The 23,559-nt window shown below is 36.8% G+C and overlaps 1 protein-coding gene across 2 annotated transcripts in view; it reads left to right on the forward strand.

The window, feature by feature from the left end:
* The first annotated feature begins 4,754 nt into the window (after positions 1-4,754).
* The window catches only part of PIK3CB (phosphatidylinositol-4,5-bisphosphate 3-kinase catalytic subunit beta), an 869,120-nt gene continuing 850,315 nt past the window's right edge, over positions 4,755-23,559 (forward strand). For both annotated transcript variants that reach the window (XM_053709855.1, XM_053709854.1), the window contains exon 1: positions 4,755-4,820. The gene's annotated coding sequence lies outside the window, so the exon portion shown is untranslated. The remainder of the gene's footprint in view (positions 4,821-23,559) is intronic.

The raw sequence follows: 23,559 nt of genomic DNA on the forward strand, positions 1-23,559 counted from the left end.
AATTGCACAAGCTGCTTGTAAATGATTTCAGTGAGAAACCTAAAATTGTGAAAAATATTACGTTTTTTTTAATTTGATTGCATCTGGCGGTGAAATGGTGGCATGAAATATACCAAAATGGGCCTAGATCAATACTTTGGGTTGTCTACTACACTACATTAAAGCTAAAATTAACCCTAGAAGCTCCCTACATGCTCCCTAATTAACCCCTTTACTGCTGGGCATAATACACGTGTGGTGCGCAGTGGCATTTAGCGCCCTTCTAATTACCAAAAAGCAACAACAAAAGCCATACATGTCTGCTATTTCTGAACAAAGGGGATCCCAGAGAAGAATTTACAACCATTTATGCCATAATTGCACAAGCTGCTTGTAAATAATTTCAGTGAGAAACCTAAAGTTTGTGAACAAAATTGTGAAAAAGTGAACAATTTTTTTTATTTGATTGTATTTGGCGGTGAAATGGTGGCATGAAATATACCAAAATGGGCCTAGATCAATACTTTGGGGTGTCTTCTAAAAAAAAAATATATACATGTCAAGGGATATTCAGGTATTCCTGAAAGATATCAGTGTTCCAATGTAACTAGCGCTAATTTTGAAAAAAAGTGGTTTGGAAATAGCAAAGTGCTTCTTGTATTTATGGCCCTATAACTTGCAAAAAAAGCTAAGAAAATGTAAACATTGGGTATTTCTAAATTCAGGACAAAATTTAGAAACTATTTAGCATGGGTGTTTTTTGGTGGTTGTAGATGTGTAACAGATTTTGGGGGTCAAAGTTAGAAAAAGTGTGTTTTTTTCCATTTTTTTCTCATATTATATAATTTTTTTATAGTTAATTATAAGAAATGATGAAAATAATGGTATCTTTAGAAAGTCCATTTAATGGCGAGAAAAACGGTATATAATATGTGTGGGTACAGTAAATGAGTAAGAGGAGAATTACAGCTAAACACAAACACTGCAGAAATGTAAAAATAACCTTGGTCCCAAACGGACAGAAAATGGAAAAGTGCTGCGGTCATTAAGGGGTTAAGCAATGTGAGTAATGGGAGGCATGGTTCTTGTTGCCATTGCTAGCGTATCTATGATTTACTCATAACTCTCTGACAGCATAAATGCAAATGTGTCCCCTCATGTGAAGAAGTTTGTTCTAGACATTATAATTTGGGGCCTTTAACAACAAAGCTAAATACCATGATAGGCTTGGTACAGTGAAACTGACATTGCATGAGTGGGGTAGGGGCCAATTAGTGGGCTTGTCTAGGTGGTAACTGGGACATTTATAAGGTGTGGAAGAACTGCAGGAGGAACAGTGGACAGAGCTCATAAGCTGTGTTTTTCTTAGGACAGTTTAGAGCTTTTCTAGGATTTTACTCAACCTAGAACTAGGGTGTCAGAATCACCTATAAAATAGTCCATGGCTCTTGGGAAATAGTGCATGAGAGCTCTACTTTATTCAGTGCACACTTCTCGCACAGAATCTTTTTCACTGCACATCCACCAAGCTAGTGGTTTCTAACTTTTTTCCTTACTTTTTTTTTTTGGGGGGGGGTGTCTGGCTTCTATATGTTTAAAAGATTTGTCCAACCCACTGCAAAACACCTATTAACACTAATTTCATCTTGTATTGTAAGATTTTTTTTATATAAGGAACAGAAAGGTCAGTTTTGAAATGTGCTAGTTTATTTTATATCATGAGCATGGTTGCACTACAGTTTCACTTTCAAAAATGTTTTCTTTATCACTGCTTTAGTTCTAACTAACTAAAGTCCACATGATCTGTTTCCAACACAGCAATAAGCAGCATGCATATGACCCTTCACTCACATATGTTGTTGGTTCTGGTGATGTCATGTGAGCCGTTACTGCCAGCACATGGATCATGCACCAGTGTAGGTTATATATGCACATGCACGATGCACTAATGGTGGCAGGCACATTTGTTTTAGAAATACAAAACAGCACAAAAATCAATAGTCTAATGGTAATAAAATAAATTATCAAAAGCCAAATAAGTAAAGCTCTGTTGATTGATTTGAAAACACTTCACTATAATTCTACTTAAAGGGACATTAAACATTATGAGATAGTAATATAAAATGATAAATAATATCTATAAAGAAAGTCTGCATTATACTTTAATTAACACTGTTATATTCCACACAGCTATTGGCTGCACACTCTAGTAACCTATTTATATCTGTCCCTAATTGTCCACCGCAGAGAAGCTAACCTATCTTACAACATGGCAGCTCCCATTGTTTTATAGACACTAAGGGGTAGATTTACTAAAGGTCGAGAGGACATGACTCGCTGTAGTGAATCATGTCCGCTCAACCTCGCTAAATGCCGACAGGATATACTGTCAGCATTTAACATTGCACAAGCATTTATTGTGAAATGCTTGTGCAATGCCGCCCCCTGCTAACTCGCGGCCAATCGGCTGCTAGCAGGGGCCATTAATCATCCCAATCGCATCAGATCGGGATGATTTAGGTGGCAGAGAAGTTAAGGAGCGGCAGTCTCGCGACCACTGCTTCTTAACTTTAGTTTCAAGCGAGCCTGAAACGATGGGTGTAGAATGCAGCATCCGCTGCATAATAAACCTCCCCCAAAAATGTTACACTTATTTTGTCAATATTTAAACAACTAATGAAACTTTAAAAGATATGTATACATGTTATTAACAGACTAATCTTTTCTTTGACTGCATCATTCTATCTAGCATTTATTTAGTGTTTAATGTCCCTTTAAGTTTTGCAATATAGCATTACTATAAATAAATAAATTAATTAAAAAAATGTCTAAAAGTACGTAAACACTTGTTACAAATATTATTCCCCTATACAGTAGTTCCCATTATCAGCTAGAAATAAACCAGCCTCCCACTTATCCCTTTCCCTGCATTCAGCAGGGTTCCCACAATGAAAAAACAATAGTTAATAGTCTGAAGCATGCTCAAGTTAAACAATAGTTATTAGTTAAAAATAGTATTCTATTACAATCTCAAGGTATTTTTGTCCCTTTAACATAGGTCCTGGCTGGCACATTTAGAGAAACCTTAAAGGGACACTAAACCCAAAAATGTTCTTTCATGATTCAGATAGAGAATACAAATTTAAACAACATTACAATTTACTTCTATTATTTATTTTGCTTCATTTTTTAGATATCCTTAGTTGAAGAAAAAACAATGCACATGGGTGAGCCAATCACATGAGGCTTCTATGTGCAGGAACCAATCAGCAGCTACTGAGCCTATCTAGATATGCTTTTCAGCAAAGAATATCAAGAGAGTAAAACAAATTAGATAATGGAATGAAATTAGAAAGTTGTTTAGAATGGCATGCTCTTTCTAAATCATGAAAGAAAAAAGGTAGGTTTCATGTCCCTTTAAAGTGAAAGTCAACCGTAGCGTTTTTGAAACAAAAAGGGCACTTTCATTCATGAAGTATAAGCTACTTCATGCAGAAAGTGCCTTTATTCATTTCAACCGTTCTTAGCTGCTACGGCAGCCCATGGACAAAAAATGTTTTTGCTAAGAGCTTACATTTTCACCTCTTAGCCAATAGCCGTGCGGTAAATCCAGTTTGGCGCCCATGAGAGTCGGATTTACCGCACGGCTATTTGCTAAGAGGTAAAAACCATGGGCGACTGTAGCAGCTAAAAACGGTGAACGGTTGAAACTAATAAAGGCACTTTCTGCATGAAGTATCTTATACTTCATGAATGAAAGTGCCCTTTATTTGTTTCAACAGTCAACCCTAGCGTTTCAAAAACGCTATGGTTGACTTTAACTTTAAACCCAATATTTTTCTTTCATTATTCAGACAGAGCATACAGTTTTAAACAACTTTACAATGTACTGCTATCTAATGTGCTTTGTTCTTTTGGTATCCTTTGCTGAAAAGCATACATACGTAGGCTTAGGAGCAGAAATGCAATGCTGGGAGCTAGATGCTGATTGGTGGCTGCACATGTATGCCTTTTGCCATTGGCTCACCCAGTGTGTTGAGCTAGCTTCCAGTAGTGCATTGCTGCTCCTCCAGCAAAGGATACCAAGAGAATGAAGCAAATTTGATAAAATTGGAAAGTAATTTACAATTGAATGCTCATTTTGAATCATGAAATGAAAAAAAAAAATGGGTTTCATGTCCCTTTAAGTTTTGGAAGTGGTATAAAGACAGATGAAGACAAGATGCCCAAACCCTGCCACTAGTAGTGTCATGGCTAGGAATGTGACAGTAATAGAACACCTGAATAATTCAGGTAGCACTGCAAAATGAGAATCTGTAGTGTACGAGAGTTAATATCACAATATACTTTTTTCTTTAATTTACGAGGCTGGTAATTAAAAAATAGAAATACGTTGATGAAAGCAAAATAAATACTTGTAAAAAGAATACAACTTGTGTACACAGAGCAGAAAAATTGCGCCGTTCGATATTGGGAATAGTTCAACAAGATGGGGTTTGATTCGTGTTACCTGAGAGAGCTGTGAAAAAATCTAGCGAGAAAAAAAAAGAAGGAAGTGTGACTGAAAAGCAGTAGGAGGAGATATAGCTTTGTAAACTGAGGTAAAATTATGTAAGTCTATAGAGAAGACCCTACAAGTGAGGGATAACAGACCTAACAGTGTAAAGTAAGCACGCAGTTTTGGACTGGCAGCCGAACCGAGATTTTCCAATTCCAAGTTGGCGGCGCGCTCAAGGAAAAGTAGAGTGTGCACTGCTGGGAGGGGCGGGGACGTGGGGTATTAGGAGCGGGGGCGCGCACAACGCAGTCTATAGGTCGGTCTCCGCCGATTCAACGTTCCGGTAAGTACCTTGACGTTTTTCTTTGCGTATGTCCACTTTCCTTAGCTGTCACATAGGAGTTCACAGATTACGTAGTAGAGCTCCATGACAGCCAGCGGGTTATTGCGAGTGTTTGTGAGATAACTGGCACTGCGTGTTAGTGCAGCTGTGTAAGATACTGAACATGTCTGAGCCTGGGCTGCACTTATCAGTGCGGTGTTTCTTATGACACGGGTATTTATGTACGGTAGTACTGTAACACTGTATGTACACAGACATGAGCGCGTGTGTACACAAGGTGTATTACTGTATATGAGATCTACTGGACACCATGTATCCTGTCACAGAATATTATGTTCTTTTAGCCTTCATGTACTAGCTATGTAATAGTTTTATCCATTTAAACAACCTACTCGTGTGTAATATCATAACAATTGTTTATATACATTTGTGATATCTTTATATAATGATCTATTTATAGCTCTAGAGTGCTTTAAATTCTACATAGTTGTTTGCTGAACCATTTATAAACCCCCTTTCTCCAGAATGCAGTTGTATAATGATTTACGACTGTATCAGTTATATTATATGAAGTTTTTATGCTTTGCCCTCAAGTGTATATAATAGACATAAGATATGTCATGGGCAACTTATTGCCAGGAGCTGTATGTGGCCCTTGGACACTTCTTTTTGGGCCCCATAGTTTCATCCAGTACAGGAAACAGTATCCCATATTTACCTGTAGGAAAAATACACGCCCTACTTTACCCATAAAAACACCAGCACTCCCTCTCCATCTCTCCTACTAATCATATTTTTCCACATGCAAAATTTATTTAAACATAAATGTCAAACTTATAGTGCATTTCAAAATTGTCTAGAAGTATTAGGTATTCTGTATGTGCTTAAAAAAAATAATTGTTCCAAGAGCTATCACAGGTTTTATCATAATGTTTATTGGGTGTAGGTTGTGTGCTTAAGTCCCTTTCTCACATTGATGCAAGTACTGTATTACACACGACGCTGATGCATATTACCAAACCTCTAATTGGAAGAACAAAAATATGTATTCTAAACCAATCTTCTATCTAATTTGATGTTCTATTTTTTATGTTATGGGTTCAGCATATGGGTGAATGTACTAAGTGACCATTTTAATGATTTGGGGCATTATATAAGACTGATGGTATTTGGTCAGCATTGAGATTCATGGTTATAAATGTTTAAAAATGTCTATTTAAAGTGATGGGGCTGTACTAATGCAAGCTTTTATATGTTTGTGTTAAGTTTGTAGAGCTTTATTTGTACAGTGCTGCTTTAGAATTGTCTTGTTTACCTAAGGCCTTAGGGACAGAAGGTGGCCCTTTAATGCATTTTGTCTAGCCCTTCACATTTTCAAAATAAATGCAGTATTTGTGTGAACAAGGGAGAGTGTAGAAATAAATAAGGAGATGGTTATCCTTTTTATAAATGTCTTTCTGGATCAGTACTAATTGTCCTCTTCAAGCTTAGCATTTACATTTCAGAATATTGTTAATGCTAGCTTAGTAGTAGTTGTAAAATTTGTTTACCAACTCTCCAAGTAAAAAACATGCTCCTTCAGTGAAAAGTGTGAACGCTGTGGTATAGATTTATAGCCCTGTATGTTCCTGTTGTTGGATGAGCTGTTGGAAATCCCAAGACAGTGACTGACAGGATGAGGTGCTGTTAGACAGTAGTCATGATCGTCTTCCTTTACACTGTCCTTACCCAGCTTCCTTCCTCCTCACACTTCTTCTTTTTTATCGTGTTTGTCATCTGTGTGTATATGAGGAGAGGGGGTGGCTGGATGCTGGCACTGCATGAGTTAAAATGCACTGTATTAAATCATTACATGATTCTAACAGGAATACATGTGCAAATATGATATTTATAATACCCATGAGAAACAACTGCTGTGTACTCTGAGTACTCAGCAGATATTATTGTGGAAATATGTAAAGAAAAGTGTTTTTCCTTAGAAAGATCTAATTTAATATTAACCCCTTAAGGACCAGCGACGTACCCTGTATGTCGCTGGCCTTTTTTTGGGACTTGATGGTTTATAGCTCGGTCTTGCCACCAGTGTTGAGACTGCTCTATACCACAAAGCCTGCTGGAGGGAGGGAATTAATAGCGTGTTCTTGCTAGACTTGTGCTATTATGTCCTGAAAAAACCCTTAACAACTAGTGACATACAGGGTACATTGTGGTCATTAAGGGGTTAATGAATTTATAGTGGCAGGGTTAAAATAACATTGTACTCACAATTTTACCATAAATATGAAAGTGAAGCTCAGGTTTAAAACATATATTTGCCAAAAACTTATGTTAAAGCTGTTTAAAAAAACAGTTGCGCTTTCTAACCTTAAAGGGACACTGTACCCAAATGTTTTCTTTCGTAATTCAGATTGAGCATGACATTTTAAGCAACTTTCTAATTTACTCCTTTTATCAAATTTTCTTCATTCTCTTGGTATCTTTATTTGAAATGCAAAAATGTAAGTTTAGATGCCGGCCCATTTTTGGTGAACAACCTGGGTTGTCCTTGCTGATTGGTGGATAAATTCATTCACCAATAAAAAAAGTGCTGTCCAGAGTACTGAACCCAAAACAAGCTTAGATGCCTTCTTTTTCAAATAAAGATAGCAAGAGAACGAAGAAAAATTGATAATAGTAGTAAATTAGAAAGTTGCTTAAAATTGCATGTTCTTTCTGAATTACAAAAGAAAAATTTTGGGTACAGTGTCCCTTTAACACTGACCTCTGGTAAAACATTGACTACAATGTTCCTCTAAATAGATATTACACAGTCATTGTACATATTATTAGTAATCAATACATACATGTTTAAATGAGTGAGCCTGTCTAAAACTACCATAATAACGGGACATACATCCTAATATGTTCCAGAGACTACCATAGAGGCAAATCAACTAGTCATTTCAAGTTAGGGTGGAGTTGGGATGGGGAGTCAGTGAATCTGACCTTGCATGGGTGGGGTAGGGGAAGATTAGTGGGCTTGGTTAGGTGGTCCTTTGCTAAACTGGGACATTTTAAAAGGTGTAGGAGAGCTGCAAGAGAAACAGTGGACAGAACTCCCAAGCTGTATTTCTCAGGACAGTTTAGAGCTTTTCCAGGATTCTACTCACCCTGGTACTAGCGTGCCAGCATCACCTAGAAAATAGGCCATGACTCTTGGGGAAAAGTGTATGAGAGCTGGAGGCCTCTCCTTTATGAGGTGTGCACTTATTGCAAAGCTGCAAATCTTTCACTGCACATTTTTTCCTATTTATTTTGAATTTTTGTCCTTATATCTTTGGAGATATAGGGGCCGAATTATCAAAGGTCTTGCGGACTTGATCCAACAGTGCGGATCAGGTCCGCAAGACCTCGCTGAATGCAGAGAGCAATACACTCTCCGTATTCAGCATTGCACCAGCAGCTCATAAAAGCTGCTGGTGCAATGCCGCCCCCTGCTGACTCGCGGCCAATCGTCCGCCAGCAGGGAGGTGTCAATCAACCCTATCATATTCGATTGGGTTGAATTGCGGTGAATCCTGTCCGCCTCATCAGAGCAGACGGACATGGTTATGGAGCAGCGGTCTTTAGACCGCTGCTTCATAACTTCTGTTTCTGGCGAGTCTGAAGACTCGCCAGAAACAAGACCCTTCAAGCTCCACTCGGAGCTTGATAAATGGCCCTCATGGTATCTATTGCTGTGTTTAAAGGAACACTGAACCCCAATTTTTTTTTTCGTGATTCTGATAAAGCATACAATTTTAAGGAACTTTCTAATTTTCTCCTATTATCAATTTTTCTTCGTTCACTTGCTATCTTTATTTGAAAAATAAGGCATCTAAGCTTTTTTTTTTTTGGTTCAGAACTCTGGACAGCATTTTTTATTGGTGGATGAATTTATCCGCCAATCAGCAAGAATAACCCAGGTTATTCACCAGAAATGGGCCGGCATCTAAACTTACATTCTTGCATTTCAAATAAAGATACCAAGAGAATGAAGAAAATTTGATAATAGGAGTAAAATACAAAGTTGCTTAAAATTGCATGCTCTATCTGAATCACGAAAGAAAAAATATGGGTTCAATGTCCCTTTAAGTCCACAATTTTAAATCGCAGTATATGCAGTTGTTCTTTTAAAAGTCATTTGTACTCGTACTGAAATTGAGTAAATGTAACCAAATGGACAGTTTTATTTATGTATCTTTTTTTAAAAAAAAAAAATGGAGATGAAATATCTTTCAGTTTTATGTTACCATTTGAGGAGGGGGCTACAAGAATTTAATTGATGTAAATTTGAAACTTGAAAGGACATTGAATTAATTGCAAATGAAAGAGAGCAGTTTTTAGACTTTTTTTTTTTTTTTTGCTTAAAAAAAATTGTTAAATTTGTTCAAATTGATGTTAAAGTAACTGCACAACCTGTCTGAGGGATAAATGCTTAGTGGATAGTCACGAACACCCCATAAGGATAGAAAACAATGTTTACTTTTTCAGAACCATTACCACATCCATTGCTAATGCATTTTTTTTTTTAAATGCAAAATAAAAATACAAATTTGCTGTTTATAAACCACAAGAGTGGTTTGTTTCTCTATAAGTTTAGGAAATTATTGTATAGGTATCTATGCTTATCTAAGTTTTTTGTTTTATTGACCTTATTTCTCCAAAAAGTATTTACTGCCTTTTGTGTGATTTGATACTGTCCGGTACTCTTGAGCTATCTAGATTATGAAGACTCTAAGCCAGGGGTGTCAAACTAATTTCTTATGCAGTGCCAAATTGTCCATTGCCATAGGAATGGAGGGTTGAATGTATAACATTTATTTATATATTTATTTTTATATATATATTACACAAACACATTACTTCACATAATGGCATAAATGTTGTCATTTATTACTATCTCTTACAACAACAAGAAGAGAGGAAAACTGTATGCACAAAGGAATCTGTGTAATGTTATAAATGTCATATGTTACTTTCTTACAAAAAAGGGAAATCTTTTATATAAACAAATGACTTTATATAATGTTATAAATTTAATTTATCACTCCTCCTTACATTCATAACAAGGGGAAAAAGTGCTGCATAACCTTTCTGCAATCAACCACCCTTTATCTCTTCCTTTTACCTCCATTTTCTCTCCCCAGCACCCCTAATTATCTGTTCTCATGGTTTTATCCCCTGACTCACCACCCTTATCTGCCCCCAGTGTGTGTGTGTGTATATGTATGTGTATATATATATATATATATATATATATATATATATATATATATATATATATATATATATATACAGTATATATATATTTATTATCACACAAAAATGAGTACACCCTCACATTTTTGTAAATATTTTATTATACTTTTTCATGTGACAACACTGAAGAAATGAAACTTTGCTACAATGTAAAGTAGTGAGTGTACAGCCTGTATAAGTGTAAATTTGCTGTCCCATCAAAATAACTCAACACACACCTCAATGAATTGTAGCTCCCCAGTGCCAGCAGCACTCATGTAGGCCCAGACCATGACACTCCCACAACCATGCTTAACTGTAGGCAAGACAAATTTGTCTTTGAACTTCTTACCTGGTTGCCGCGACACACGCTTGACACCATCTGAACCAAATAAGTTTATCTTGGTCTCATCGGACCATAGACATGGTTCCAGTAATCTATGTCCTTAGTCTGCTTGTCTTCAGCAAACTGTTTGCAGGCTTTCTTGTGCATCATCTTTAGTAGAGGCTTCCTTCTGGGAAGACAGCCATGCAGACCAATTTCATGCAGTGTGCGGCATATGGTCTGAGCACTGACAGGCTGACCCCCCACCCCTTCAACCTCTGCAGCAATGCTGGCAGCACTCATACGTCTATTTCCCAAAGACAACCTATGGATATGACGCTAAGCACGTGCACTCAACTTCTTTGGTCGACCATGGCGAGGCCTGTTCTGTGTGGAACCTGTCCTATGAAACCGCTGTATGGTCTTGCCCACCATGCTGCAGCTCAGTTTCAGGGTCTTGGCAATCTTCTTATAGCCTAGGCCATCTTTATGTAGAGCAACAATTCTTTTTTTCAGATCCCGAGAGAGTTCTTTGCCATGAGGTACCATGTTAAACTTCCAGTGACCAGTATGAGAGAGTGTGAGAGCGATAACACCAAATTGAACACGCCTGCTCCCCATTTGCACCTGATACCTTGTAACACGAGTCACATGACACCGGGGAGGGAAAATGACTAAATGGGCCCAATTTGGACATTTCCACTTAGGGGTGTACTCACTTTTGTTGCCAACGGTTTAGACATTAATGGCTGTGTTCAGTTATTTTGAGGGGACAGCAAATTTACACTGTTATACAGGCTGTACACTAACTACTTTACATTGTAGCAAAGTGTCATTTCTTTAGTGTTGTCACATGAAAAGATATAATAAAATATTTACAAAAATGTGAGGGGTGTATTGACTTTTGTGGGATACTGTGTGTATGTATATGCATGTGTGTGTATGTGTATATGTGTATATATATATATATATATATATATATATATATATATATGTAACAGTTGGAGAATATATCAGATAAATGGCTAAAATAAATATTGGATATTTAGTAAAGAATGACTTGTGAAAGTTTCCGTTGGCAAGTTCTTTGGCTTACTCAGTTATACTGACCCGTGCAGCGTGGGTTATTAGATCTCTGTGTATGTGTTACACAATGTTATAGTAGTCACCTTGTATTCTTCTGATCTGTCGTGGTAACAAATATTACTCACGTGATCAATCCTAGTGTAACCAGCTGGCAGAAGATAAACAGCGGATACACCAGGATTGATCCTGTGAGTAATATTTGTTACCAAGACAGATCAGAAGGATACAAGGTAACTACTATAACATCATGTAACACTTACACAGAGATCTTATTACCGGGTCAGTATAACTGAGTAAGCCAAAGAACTTGCCAACTGAAACTTTCACAAGTCCTTCTTTACTAAATATCTGATTTTTTTAGCTTTATTTTCATTTGATTATATATTTGAAGCTATATATATTTGAAGGAGATATATAATATATTTTAATGGTTTTAGACACCGGTGTCATTTTTAGGCCTATTAAGTTCATATTTATATTTTGTTGTAATAATATTATTCTAATCCATCGTAGCGTTTATTTTATTATATGAACTTTCCTATTAGCATCTGAGAGTATTATAGACACACTTTTTTTTTTTTTTTAATACTATAGTTATTCGTATAGAGAGTCAGGAACTGCAACGTTGTGTCCCCTTTTTTTGGATATTGTAATTATTTGGCTTGCTTTGGTGTCAAAATTATACATATCCCAAACGTGGGGAAGAATCAGATTATGCAATCTATATTGCCTTCAAAATGCTGCAAATTGTGTTCACCAGCCAAATACTACAGAGTAGACATGTACATCCGGCAGTTTCGATAGCTACTGAATGTGAGAGAAGGTGGCCGCTTGCGAAATTCATCTATTTTTGGAGCTGGATTTCTTCATGTGAAAGTACCATACACTAAGATCTGGATTTTTACAGATGTTAGTCTTTTTCACAAAAAGAACCCTGGCTCCAAAAAGAGCCGAATGGCTCAAGCAGCCGCCTTCTTTCGCATATGGCAGCTAACGAAACTGATAAATGCATATTAGAGCCGTTGCCATCTCGTTTAAAGCTACCCCTAATTGGCCACGATTAAGATTAAGTTAAGCATACAAGAGTATTTTTCAAATAGTTTTGCAAATCATTAATAAACTGAGACTTTTTAAATCCTTCTAAAACATATATAACTTTTTTTTTTTTTGTATGTATGTAGGTCTTTTGCAATGTAGAACTTCATTTCTAATATAAACTGTGGATATATAAACAAATGACACTTTAAGAAAGTTAAAAATTTCATTTTAGTTTAGTGTCACATATTCGGTATTATCTGAGTGAAAGGGAAATTTTATTCAGTGAACATGTTACCTATCATCCTTTTGTCAGAGAAGTGGTTAAATATCTAAAATTGTTTAGGCATATAACTTAAAATTACTGACTGAATCCTGTAATTCTTTCACTTATCCTATTAGCCATTATATTACAATGTAGTTGAATTCCTTTGAGACAGGAATTAGTCTAAAGTTAAGTCAAACTGTGTTGCAGACTTCCTAACGGCACTGTTATTTTCTCAGCATTTTATTGAATGCAGGGAGTATTAAAGGGCATTTATTCTATAATGGGGTTATGACGTCCTCTGTTAATTGCTATAATGCAAAAGGCATTGTTTATGTTCCTTATAAAAAGGCAATTTGTACATTAAAAAAATGTGTTTACTGAATAAATCTACTTGTTGGTCAGATTTGTGGAGGTTTATCACTAACAGTAGAGTTGAAATTCCCTGATCATCCATTGAGCAATGAATGCCTAGGTACAAAGTAGGCATTTACTGATATTTTAAAACTGTTTAACTTTTAAACATGGATTATGTTGTTTTCATATGCATGTAAAAATATTGGTATACATATTCTAATCTAAATCATAATTATCTAGTGTGTGCTAATTGTCAAAAGGGGTTATATCACAGATAATATATAAGCCTATCCTTTCACCCCCCTCACACACCACATCAGCTTGGCTTGCCAGTAACACTGAGAGGAGTCATAAACACTTAGTTGCCAGTAACTGAAAATAATAATTGACCTCTTAGTGAGTGAGCTTTAATTAACTATGTGCCTGGCAGTGTCTTGCAGAACAGATGCCTGGTTGTTGCCCCTTACCTTGTTTGTTAGTTAGATGCCCACTGCCTGTCTGTGACTCACACTCAAGCACCACAGAAGAGTGAATGTGCACAGGTCTGAAACTAGCTTTGTGGAAGGCCTGGGCATTGTTTTAGGGATCTGTTGTGATATTTTGAACAATTGTCTTGTCTTGAAATTTAGTTTTCAATTTGAGTGTTTTAAATGAATGAATGCAAAATTCTTTAAAACATTTTGGTATCCTAAATGTAAAAAAAATACAACTTAAATAGACAGTGCATGTTTATAATTTTCTTGGTGTCTTTATTACTGGATCATCTCAATTTATGGATTAATTTTAAAATATGTTAATCTACAGATATATTGACTTTGGCAGGTGTTTTGACTACATTTTCTTTTCTTTTTCTTTCACATCTTTGAGAAATGTATGCTAGAAACTGACCACATAAGCTGGTTTATATGGCCTCTAAGAACCTTTATATTATAATTTATTAAAAATGATACACACTTTATGGCCAAAAGTACGTGGACACCTGTCCATCACAGCTAAATGAGCTTTTTGGACATCCCACTCCAAAACCATGGGCAATAATACAGAGTTGCCACCTCCCTTTTGATAATGTAACAGCCACAACTCTCCTGGGTATGCTTTCCACAAGATTTTAGAGTTCGTTTGTGGGAATTTGTGCCCATTCAGCCAAAAGAGCATTTGAGAGGTCAGGCACAGATTTTGAACAAGAAGGTCTTCATGGACCTTGCTTCATACACAGTCTTCCTGGAACAGGAAAGGGTCTCCCCCCCCCAAACTATTGCCAAAAAGTTAGAAGCATCCAATCCAAAAGAGTGGCGACTTTTATAGCTGCTAAGTGGGGAGGCAACTCCATATTATTGCCTATGGTTCTGGAATGGGATGTCCAACAAGCTCATATAGATGTGCTTGCCAGGTATCCACTGTCTACATACATTTGTCCATATAGTGTACTTCTGTTCATGATATCATTAACCCCTTGAGTGCTAATGATGGCTCTGAACCGTCACAGAGTTTCCCACTCTGGTGCTAATGACGGCTCAGAGCCGTCACTAGCACTCTCCCAACTTGAGGGAGATCTGGGGGCTCCCACCCGCTCCTACCCCGGCGATCGGTGCTGCATAATGCCAGGCATCGCTGGGGCTTCCCATTTTCCGTGGTGACGTCACGCGCAATAATGTGATGACGTCACCGTGCAACTTTATGTAACATTAACAATGTTAAATATAGGAGCAGGGGGCATGCTGCTTAGAAGCCTGTATCTCAGGTATCTAAGCAGCTACAGACCCCCAAGACCCACCGTTGGAAAGGTAATCGCCTAACCTTTCCAACAGTGTAAGTCTTGGATCTGAAATAAATAAAGAAAAAAAGTTAAAAAAAATATATTTTTAAAAATATAAAATAAAAAAAACCTTAGCACCCAGGTGGGAAAGTGCTTAGCACTCAAAGGGTTAAAGGGTCATGAAACCCAATTTTTTTCTTTCATGATTAAGGTAGAGTATACAGTTTTTTTTAAACATCTTTCCAGTTTACTTCTATTAACAAATTTGCTTCATTCTCTTGGTTTCATTTGTTGAAGGAGCAGCAATGCACTACTGGTTTTCATTGGCTCATTCCATGTGCTAAGTTAGCAATCAGTAACAAAAATCTTTTATTTTCCTTTTAACTTTTTAAAGTGACATGAAACCCAAAAATGTTTCATGATTTAGCTAGAGCATACCGTGTTTATTCAGTGTTCCTGTTTACTTCTATTATCAAATTTGCTTCATTGTCCTGGTATGCTTTGTTGAAGGAGCAGCAATACTCTGCTTCTACATACAGCCACTAGCGAAGTAAATTGGAAAGTTAGTTAAAACTGCATGCTCTATCTAAATCATGAAATTTAAATTTGGATTTACTGTCCTTTCTACTCCAGTGTGGATAACAATGTCATCGGGGAGGGGGGGGGGGTTTGCTTTCAGAGCTCTTCACGGTCCACCCCCTAGCAATGTTGGTGGCCTGGTATCACTGTGGGAATAGCCACAGAAAGCTGGAAGTGCTGGGCAGCTGCACAGAGCTTAAGGGAGCTAGATGGGGGTATTTAAACCCCTCAAGCTTAGCTCCTTCTTTTATGATTCAGATACAGCATGCAGTTTTAAGCAACTTTCTAATTTATTTCCTATTATACATTTTTCTTTGTTTTCTCGCTATTTTTATTTGAAAAACCAGGAAGTAAGCAAAGGAACCGGCCCATTTTTCAGAACCTGGGTTAAGCCTGCTGATTGGTGGCTAAATGAAGATAGCAAGAGAACAAAGAAAAATGTATAATAGGAGTAAATTAGAAAGTTGCTTAAAATTGCATGCTCTATCTGAATCATGAATGAAACATTTTTGGGTTTTGTGTCCCTTTAAGACCTAGAAACCTCCAAGACCCACCGTTTTTTAAAGACAACCGTCTGCTGTTTCAAACGGTGGGGAGGAAATAATGTTTGCTCTAAAAAATGAATCTTCAAAGCTCTGTAATTAATATTTATTTGTATATGGAAATAGTAAACATAATAAAAACACCACCAGCTAGTGGGAGAACCGGTCTGACGCATTTCAGCTAATGCCTTCATCTCAGATCTACAGTCATAATACAACATTTTATATAAATACAAAATATATAGATATGGTGTGTGGAAGCAAACCAATCCTCAAGGGTGCGCTCTCAATCAAAACAAATGTAACACAATGTAATAAGAACAATAATAATGTATACAACAACACTCTAAAAATAAACAGTAGAATATCGGAGAAAAAATAAATATATATATATATATATATATATATATATATATATCCTTGTGACTGGAAACACAATAAATGTCCAATAACTAACAGATGGTCTGAAAAAAGAAACACAGAGGCGCCCAATCGCCTAATACCACAATACCAAGGGACAAGCAAAATATGTAAGACTAATACTCACAAACGAATAGCACCAAAAAGTGCAAGGAAGCAGACTGGAAGCTCACAGTTGCCCAGCAAACTGAACATACGCTGAGATAATTCTGTAGTACTTCTTCCCCAGTGAGGCCCTCCTGGTTCCTAAAGGGGAGGATATAGAGCCAACATAGCCCAGTACAGTTTGTACAAATATATGTGTATCCAGGGAATATGCACACTTACATGTAGCAAAGCACCTCCAGGTGCAATTTACACAGACTTCTCAGCCGCCCAGCTGACTGTTTCAAAGGTTTCAGCAAATAAGATGGCTCCCAAAACTGATGCAGGAGTATAGATGGATTCCCAGATACAATCCAGCAGCAAGTGTATTAGTTAAAAATATTTATTTTTATTTTAAAAGCAACATGTTTCTCAGCCTACAACTGGCTGTTTCCCCCCCAAAATCCATGTGAAATGGTTAAATTAGTGCATATAGTAATACTTCTATTACAATGTTATGTCTGCCCACATAAATGAGCTCTTTTTTTTTTTAAATTTAAATTTATGACAATTCCAGTGAACATCCAATTAACATGTGCGTCAGTTGACAATCTTGAAGTCCAGCCCCTTGAAAGCCCATAGAAAGCCTATGTAAAGAGTTGATGTGACTTCTCTATACATCACAGCCCAGCCAAAAGAGGAAATGAAGGTGGTGGAGGAACAGACAATACCAATTAGGATTATAAACCTTTTATTATAAAATATATATACACTTTTAAAAAAATGATTATGTGGTTTTACTTGCAAACTAATATGTTTTATTGCAACATTCTTATGGTCTGAAATTCATCATAACTTTAACAGTCCTGCTTTTTCAAATAAAGATACGAAGAGAAATTTGATAATAGGAGTAAATTAGAAAGATTCTTAAAATTGCATGCTCTATCTGAATCATGAATGAAAAAATTTGAGTTTACTATCCCTTTTAGTCTAATGAACTCACCCTTAATCATGCTAAACCCGTATTTTTCGGATGTGTAGAGCGTATTTACCATTATTGGTTTGTGATAAAGATCGCTGACAATCTGTGCTTTAGACTCATCCCCTCTCAGAACAAGATCTCTTTGGGCTAAAATTAAATGTAAATTCTAAGCCTTTATTCTTCTCATTAAGGTAAGAGACAAACTCCTCTGCCTCTCCTCTAGGTGAAAAGAAGATTGCTTAACTATTGACGATAAAAATATATTCTATCTCAGAGAGGGTTATCATTTCTAAAGACATGGGCTAGTCCCCACAAATCCATACAAAAGGTTGACATATGAGAGGGCAAATGCAGCCCCCAACGCTGTCCTATGTCTTTGGAAATAAAAATGTCAGTGAAACAGAAAATAATTGTGATTAAGCAAAAAGTCTGACAAAAATAATAATCTTTGAAATCGGTTCCATATTTGCTATAGTTATCAAGATAAAACTTTACAGCTCTTAAAGGGACATAAAACAAGTTTGGATAGAGACAACATATAATATGTATTTTAATTACTTTACCTGCAAATTTATACTGCAGTGCCTCACCATTAACCCTTTCTTTTAAGTTTCCGAATTGTACCGCTCTAACTCCCCCCCCCACACACACACACGCAATTCCTTCTATGGCTGTATCTATATCTATCTTTGATTTGGTAGAATGCAGACGTACAGACTCATTATCTGCTGGAGCATGCCTAGAAGCAAACAAGCAGCTGTGAACTCAGCTGAAATGCAATGCCTGTGTTTCTGATGTTAAACACTGATAAGGGGGTGGATCAGACTACTCCAGACAGCGTGGCTATATAACTAATTTAGCTTATTTTTTTAAATACTTGCCAGTCACACAGCAGAACATGCCATGATCTGAGATGTAATCAAAGAAAATGCAGCAAGTTTGTAGAAAGATGCAGTAACGGTCTGCTTTTAGCTATGCAGTGCTGTTGCACATTAAGTGGTGACCGCTTCTCAGGTTTTTTTTTTTTAACCCAGCCCTCTAGCCAGTGGTGTATTTATGTTTTGTGCTGCCCTAGGCACTCAAAATTCTGCTGTGAGCAATGCCTTTTTTATTACTACATTTTTAACTTACAATTATTTGTTAGATCAAGAGCAAAGGAAACAAATAGACACCTCAAAAACAACAAAGGTGTATTTGCTTCTCCTCTGCAGCTAATTTGCAATGCAATTTTCACATGCTGCAATATATTATGCAATTTTTTTTAAAAAAAAGCTTTATTCTCCATTGCAATTGAGCTGGTGTTTTAGTGAAACTGCTTAATTTATAATTGCATTTCATTTCCAAATGACCCACAGAAAAAATTTAACCAAAAAATATCTCATCGCCGAAAGCAAAAAAAAGTTCTGCCTCTGGGCTTGCCAGCAATTTTTAAACCATTTTTTTATGCAAACTATTTTTTACTTCATTAACCCTTTTTATGATATGCACAGATCTCAACATGTTTTATGGCACTTTAAGCCTAAATCATGAGGAATGGCAGAGTACAACCCCACTACATCCACTGTTAACCATGTCAGATTATTTCTCCACATTTCATGTTCTAGTTAACGTAATAGGTGCTTAGTGTTTTCTCAAATAGCTAGGAACTAGAGGTTGTAAAATAGTCAATCCAAGTAGAGGGTTTTTCCATTAGAGGACTGAAACAATGGGCCTACACTTGACCTGAGCAAGAGACCTGTACACCTTTGGGAAATGGTGGAAGATCATGATGATAGGATCTGCAACATACAGAAAAAAACATATTGTCATTTTTAAAACCTGCTTCCCTATTATCATCCAAATGATGATACACTAGTCTCTGGTTGGGTTATAGGATAATTGACAATACACATCAACCTCTGAAAGCTGAAGTTGAGCCTCTTTAATATAATCACATTTGTTCATTATTACCACGTTTCCCCCTTTCTCAGCCGGTCTGATAAATAAATGTTCTTTTAAGTCAAAAGCCTTCAGAGCTTCCCTTTGGCTGGCAGTCAGTCAGAATATGTCTGTCTGTGTGTGAGTGTATTGTCATATAGGGCTTTCAAGTCACTCTCCACTTTGTTTTTCAGTCTCTTTTACAGTTCCCTGAGACTTAGTGGGATAAAATGCAGGTGTCGGTCTAAAGCCCACATGAGAAGACACTGTGCCATGTGTTGACCTATATGTCTTTATCTCCAACTCCAAAAGTGACAATCTTTTGCGTCCTCAAAAGAAAAAATCAACAGGCAAATGTAACAGAAGGGAAAACATTTTCAACTGAATAACTCAAATTGTCACACCTTGTTCATTAAAAAACTTTTAGGGTCAACTTACGCATAAAGCTAGTATTGTCTATGATGGTCTCAAAGTGATTAAAATTATTCGTTGGAACAAAACCCAACCCCAAATAATGATTAAAGGGACACTGAACCCATTTATTTTCTTTCATGATTCAGATAGGGCATGCAATTTTAAGCAACTTTCTAATTTACTCCTATTATAAAAATGTTCTTCATTCTCTTGCTATCTTTATTTGAAAAGCAAGAATGTAAGTGTAGAATCCAGCCCATTTTTGGTTCACAACCTGGGTTGTTCTTGCTGATTGGAGGCTAAATGTCAGCCACCATTAATCAAGTACTGTCCAAGGGTTTGAACCAAAAAATGTCTGGCTCCTTAGCTTAGAATGCCTTTTTCAAATAAAGATAGCAAGAGAACGAAGAAAAATTGATAATAGGAGTAAATTAGAAAGTTGCTTAAAATTGCATGCTGTATCTGAATCATGAAAGAAAACAAATTGGGTTTAGTGTCCCTTTTAAGCTCACACAAAAAAAATCCAAACAAACATCAAACTTAACCACACTGTTTGCAGGCAGGGATAGCTAGGTACTTATAACACTTCATCAAAAAGGTCTAGAGACTCTCATAACCCTATGTTTTCCAACCTCAGAAGCTCCTCTTTAAAATACAGCCCTTATATGTATATATATTTTATAACCATGTGATCACTGTGGTAATAAAGATCACCTGTTGAGCATTTATTTGGGTAAAGGCCCTTGGGAGCCCCTATTTACAGATCTATATACATATATAAATAAGGGTCTTTGGGCGTAAGTATAACCCTTTCTTCTTTTCGACCTTTCTTTATACCAGTTCCTCTCCTCCATTGCTATCCCCTGAACCCCCTCAGCATGTAAGCCTAAGAGTCAAGCTTTTTGTAGATCACCTTCTTAAGAGCTGACTACAACAGTGCGACTCTTGGCAGGGCCCTCTATCCATTTGACCGGTCTGTGTCACTCTCTGTAACAATCTCCGTTGGTGCCGATGGGAGGGGTGGGAGGCGAGTGGATAGCCCAGCTGCTTAGGTGGGAGGTAGAGTGACCCTACGCTACAGGAAAAAAAAAAAGAGAAATTGAAGGCAAAGGGAGGGTTCGTACACTGCACTATGAAAAAGGGGTTAGGGAGAGGGGGTATCTCAGTGACAATTGATTTGGGTGGAGGGGGACCGCTACACTACCCACAAAAAGTAAATATAAATAAAAATAAACCTCCCTACAAACTAGGTATTGGCAGACAGCTTCCAGTATCTAAGATGGTAGCATCTAGTAAGTGGGAAGGGTTAGGGAGGGATCGGTGAGGTATAAGGGAGGTGGGTGGGTGAGGAGGGTTTTAGTAAAAAATAAATTAAAAAATAAATTACTGGCAGTACCTAAGAGAGTGGGGGCTGAGGGAGGGTAACCTCTACACTACAGCTAAATTTAACCTCACACCACACCATAGAAGTGTGGTGTGCAGCTGCAATTAGCTTCCTTCTAATTGCCAAAGACAATGGCAAAGCAATGCATGTCTGCTGTTTCTGAACAAAGCTTTTACATACATTTATGTTATAACTGCACAAGCTTTATGTAAAGAACTTCTTTCTAGGTGGTAAGAGTCCACAACATCCTTGTGGGAATTCACTTCCCGGAAACAGGAGGAGGTTAAGACATCCCACAACAAAACTTTAACTCTCTCTCTCTTTCTCTTTTTCTCTCTTTTTCTCTCTTTTTCATTACATTATTTATGTATTTCATAGCCAGTCATAACAATATTGCACTCAGTACAGCATTATCACAGGCTGCTTCTCATATGGTGCAGAGGTTTGTGCACAGTATAAACTTTTATACACATTTTCTTTTTTTCAGCCCTGTTTGCCTATCTCTATCTAGAATTTTCACAAGGGATGGAATTGTGTATCTATATAGGTAAACATTTGAGGAATATGCGTGACATTGTTACCATCCTTAAATCTTTCCATTCCTTAAGGATGTAGTAGATAAGGGGTTATCGACCATCTTTATAGGGGTTCATATTTTGGGCCTTTTCCATATTTATGACTTAAGAATTTTGCATGTCCTACGAATTTCCAGGCATTTGTTCAGGTCTTCGTAAATTAGACCTGTAGTTGGGCTTGTTTTCCTTTCAGAATTTTGTATAGGATTCTCAGCTTCAGAATATCTGTCCTTTGTACCTATGCATATACTACATATTCTAGTTCTGATCTTCAATCTGGGGTTTTAAATAATGAGGTTTTTAGTAGACCAAGTTGCAAGGTCTGCATCCTGGTTGTCATGTCATATTTTTGCTAAATTACTTTCAATTTATTGTTTTTTTTCTTGGTTAAGACAGCTTTGAGAAGAAAGGTTTTCAGTTTATGGTAATTAGGTGCCTGCCTTTTTCTTATTTCCCATTAGTTTATTTTGTGGGTTCCTTATCTTGGGTATTGGTTCCCAAGTAAGGATTTTGTGGACTTGTCTCTTACCACCTAGAAAGAAAACATAAATTATTTTCTTTCTTGGTGGTAGGAGTCCACAAACCTGCTCCCATTTTTTAAAAATTGTTTTCTTGGTTGGCAGCAGTTCTAGTTTGCACCTCTTTACCCTACTGTCTTTCTTTCTTCGTCCTCCCTTCCTTGGCTATGCATTCTACTGGGAGAGAGAGGGAAGTAGGAGAGATACTTAAAGTTTTGTTGTGGGGTGTCTTTGCTTCCTCCTGGTGGCCATTAAGTGAATTCTTACGAGTAAGGATTTTGTGGACTCTTACCACCAAGAAAGAGAGGAATTTATCAGGTAAGCATAAATTAGGTTTTCATTAAGAAACCCAAAGGTAAGGATTTTTTTTAATATTATCACATTTGGTGGCAAAACTGGCATTAAATATACCAATATGGGCCTAGATCAATACCTTGGGTTGTCAAATAAAAAAATCTTTATCTATCCCATATTTCGTTTAATAACAGTGATGTTTCGGGGCAAACCCCTTCCTCAGACCATTATAAAAAAAAATGTAATCGATTTTCTTAAAAATTACTATAACATTTTAATTTTTCAATAAAAAGTGTATTTAACACTACAGAATCTTAATGTACATGTTTCTCTCGATGTCCAATACACTCTGGGAGCATACAAATACAAACCACATATATGTGTGTGTGTGTGTATATAATATGTATATTTATGTGTGTATGTGTGTGTGTGTATAAGTATGTATATATGTGTGTGTATATATGTATATATATATATGTGTGTGTGTGTGTGTGTATATATATTTTTATATATATATATATATATATATATATATATATAATGTATATGTGTGTGTGTATATGTATGTATATGTATATATATATATATATATATATATATATATATATATATATATATATGAGCCCTGCTCCTGTCCAGGAATAACCCTAGGTGGGGGGCTGCTCCTTTCAGAAATGATGTGCCTTGCTGATATCATATACATTTGTAGATACAGTTAACCCAGCAGCTAGCTAGCAAAGGGGACTGCAGTTTTAGCCTTTTTGGCAGCCATGGGTTAACTGCATCTGCTACGTATTTGAGCTGTTTCTCAGAGAGCAGGAGATTGTGTGGGAGGTTCCATAATGATTACATACACTAAGTTTCAGACTGCAGACGTCCCTTTGGGGAAATAGAAGTGCCTTTCCCTCCTCTTCACTATCCTGCATGGGCTCTGCTTTTAGACTTCT

The sequence above is a fragment of the Bombina bombina genome, chromosome 4 (genome assembly GCF_027579735.1).
Source record: "Bombina bombina isolate aBomBom1 chromosome 4, aBomBom1.pri, whole genome shotgun sequence".
NCBI classification, from domain to species: Eukaryota; Metazoa; Chordata; class Amphibia; order Anura; family Bombinatoridae; genus Bombina; species Bombina bombina.